At 49.7% G+C, this 3,425-nt stretch overlaps 1 pseudogene; it reads left to right on the top strand.

Annotated features, from left to right (window-relative positions):
- Positions 1 to 1,960: 1,960 nt before the first annotated feature.
- On the top strand, positions 1,961 to 2,079 carry LOC132008054 (5S ribosomal RNA; annotated as a pseudogene).
- Positions 2,080 to 3,425: the final 1,346 nt, after the last annotated feature.

Below are 3,425 nucleotides of genomic sequence, written 5' to 3'. Positions count from 1 at the left end.
TTAACCCACTGAGCCACCCAGGCGCCCACTAATACACATTTTGTTCCTCAGCCTGAGCCCCGACGTCCAATCAGCCATCCACGTAGCTGGTCCCAGAGTCAGCATATCAGAACTTCCATGTCCCTAGCTCATAATTCTAATCCTACATTGGGTTTTCAGGCATCCATACCCAGAGACCTGCTCTCGATCGCTTCATATGGGGACCCATGAGCCATGCAACAGGATTCCATGTCTCCTCCACAGTGAAACCATACATTTGGGACCTGCACAACAACCCCAGCAGGAAAAGATTCCAAAACCCAGAAGTCCATCCACATTTTTGGCAGCCCAGGTGGACGCAAAACCTTGTAAGGTTTGAGTGAATGCCTGAGACTTACCCTACTTCAGAGTCTGGGGAGATCACCTTAGGATCTGCAGATCGGTCATCCATGCCCTACACCCTAACCACACACTGAAGTTTGGTTATCAAAATTCCATGCCTTGAGTCCTGTAATGTAATCCCTCCAGATTGGGAACTCTGGATCCACCCCATAGGACTCTCCGACCCCTCCTGTGTGTTATGGAGTTGCACAAAACACCTAGATCAGGGGAAATGTGCATGGCCCATGATGTCACCCCACTTTTATAGTCCACCATGAACAATATCATGCAGCCTGATACAATCTGAGTTCAATACTCCAATAAGCCACTGGAATAGCTGTCCCCAGAGCCAGCAGTTCGAACATGCCATGTCCATAGGACCTAACCCTAACCCTAGGTTGACATTTCAGGCATCCATACCCAGAGGCCTCCACTCAAATCCTTCCATATGAGGGACACCTGACCCATAAAACAAAAATCCGACTGCCCCCCAAAAGTAAACATTGCCTTTTTGAGCTATGTAAAACCCTTAGAGTTGGAAGAAAACTGTGTAAGCCCTGAGGCCACGTCCACTTTACAGGCCACCCTGGACACAAACACCCATGGTGATACTTTGCCTGAGCCTCATTTTCAACACAGCCCCATGGGTAGCTCATCCCAGAGCCAGGATATAATGACTACCATGCCACTAGGACCTAACCTGTATTGTAGTTTGGGTTTCCAGGCATCCCTACCTGCAACCCTGCTCTCAGATCCCTCCATATGAGGGGATCCTGGGATATAAAACAGGACACCACCCATCCTCCAGAATAGAACAAATTATTTGGGTACTAAACCCAAGGGGTAATAAACTGCATGGCCCCATGAGGCCACACCCCCATTTTGTGGATCGCATGGACACAAACTCCAGCCTGAGCAACCTCCTGAACTTGCCTAAATCTGAATCAATGGTGTAAGTGCCTGCCCCTCCCAGAGGAACTTGCTTGTGGACCCCGGATATAGGAGCGGGGCAGGCTGGGTGGAGACGTCCAATTGGTGGGACGCCCGTATATCCAATAGGATGAATTGAGATCCGATTGGCCACCTATGTAGGGGCTAAGAAAACTCTCGGAAGCTTCATGAGCTGCCCGTCCCTCTTCTCTGATGTCTGGACTTGATGCGTCACACAAGGGCCCATGGGAGGAGCTCGGGAGTCAAGGCTTCAAATCTTGCATATTGGAGGATGCCAGGGACCTGTCCCGATTGATACACGTGCAGCTGCTGGCACGTTCCTGAATATGCTGGCTCTCTGCAGCCTCTGCATCTTTGAACTACATGTCCATCTGTCTGAATCATCATTATGTTCCAAGCACGTAGAAGCCTTCCACTACCTCGTCCTTTGTACAGAATGGGTATGACCACAAGGCATCAGTGGCTCAAAAAGGCCGGGGGCCAATGTAACTGTGAACGAGAGATATGGTAGCTAACCAAGCCTGGGCAGATTAAAGTAACAGTAGGGTATGAGAAAGTTCAGCTTCCTCCAGGAAGGAGAGGACGGTTCCATGTTACACAGGGTGTCACATACACTTATCTGAGAATATCGGGTAATAACCCTATGATTATCTACGGTCATACCACCCTGTACGTGCCCGATCTCGTCTGATCGCAGAAGCTAAGCATGATCGGGCCTGGTTAGTACTTGGATGGAGGACTGCCTGGGAATACCAGGTGCTGTAGGCTTTGATCTCCAAGAGGGAGTTTCTTGGGGTGGTGTGCTACTTCAGGCTGTGGATGCCGCCTTCGCGGAGATGGCACAACCTCTCAACAAACTGGCTAAGGGAGAACTCACTATGGTAGAGTGTGGACAGCTGAGGCAAAACGAGCTTTTCAGGAATTACAAAGAGCCTTACTGTGTGCCCCAGTATTGGTCATCCCAGATGTTACCAAGACCTTCCACTTGTATGTGGATGGAAAGGCAGGGCTGACTAAATGAGTTTTGACTCAGATTCTGGGGCCTTGGTGAAGGCCAGTGGCCTATCTTAGCAATAAACTAGATCCACTAGCAGCTGGGCTGCCCCCTCGCTTCTGCATAATTGCTTCAAGGACCCTCCTGGTCAAAGATGCATGCAAATTGACTCTGGGTCAAAATATCATATTGACCACCACCCACATTATCGAGGGCCTTCTCCTGACTCGACCAGACCAGTGGATAACAAATTCCAGAGTGACGGAGTATCAGGCCCTCCTCCTGAATTAAAAAAAAAAAACAAAAAAATCTTACGGTGCCTGGCGGTGCTAAATCGAGCCACGTTGCTACCAGTGGTGCTGGCTGACCACCCACATGACTGTGGGAAGGTCCTAACCGAAGTCATGGGAATAAGGCCGGATCTCACTCCCCTCCTGGATGTGGGAATGACTCTGTTAGCAGAAGGGAGTAGTTATATGGTCAGTGGAAAGAGGTATGCAGGGGCTGAGATGGTTTCTCCTTAGCAAGGACTCTGGACAAGAGCCCTGCCACACATGACCTCAGCAGAAAAGCGAAGCCGATTGCATTTACCAAGGCACTAGAGATGGCCAAGGCTGCGGGCACTAATAGGAAACTGCAGTGTGTCTACTGGCCCCAGAGCTCTGTGCAAGGAGAGAGAATGAGCCAGACTCTTGAAGAGACCTAGACAAAGCTAATTCTGGATGTTGGCGGTGGATGGATGGATCTCCTTCCTTTTGCTCTCCTCAGGGCACAATGTGTACCCTATTTAAACAAGGTGACCCCATTTGAAATAATGTTTGGGAGGACCCCCTCCTCACTCTGTCCTAGGCTACAGGATGTTGCCCTGGCAGAAATGACTGATCAGTCTATACTCCAATCACAGCAGGCTCTACAGTCTGTCATAAGAAAAAGGGATCCAAAATGCCCACACTGGGACAGAGACAGTGGTGGAACCACATCCCAGGGACTTGATTTGGATATGTCACTATCAAGTGAGGAACTTGGAACCTCACTGGAAGCCTCATTTACTGTTATCCTAACCACCCCCATGGCAGTAAAAGTAGAAGGCATTAGGACCTGGGTTCATGCGGGTCACATC

Source organism: Mustela nigripes, unplaced genomic scaffold, assembly GCF_022355385.1.
Source record: "Mustela nigripes isolate SB6536 unplaced genomic scaffold, MUSNIG.SB6536 HiC_scaffold_20, whole genome shotgun sequence".
In the NCBI taxonomy this organism is placed as follows: domain Eukaryota; kingdom Metazoa; phylum Chordata; class Mammalia; order Carnivora; family Mustelidae; genus Mustela; species Mustela nigripes.
Note: the sequence above shows the minus strand (reverse complement) of the source record. Positions and strands in the feature narration are given on the sequence as shown.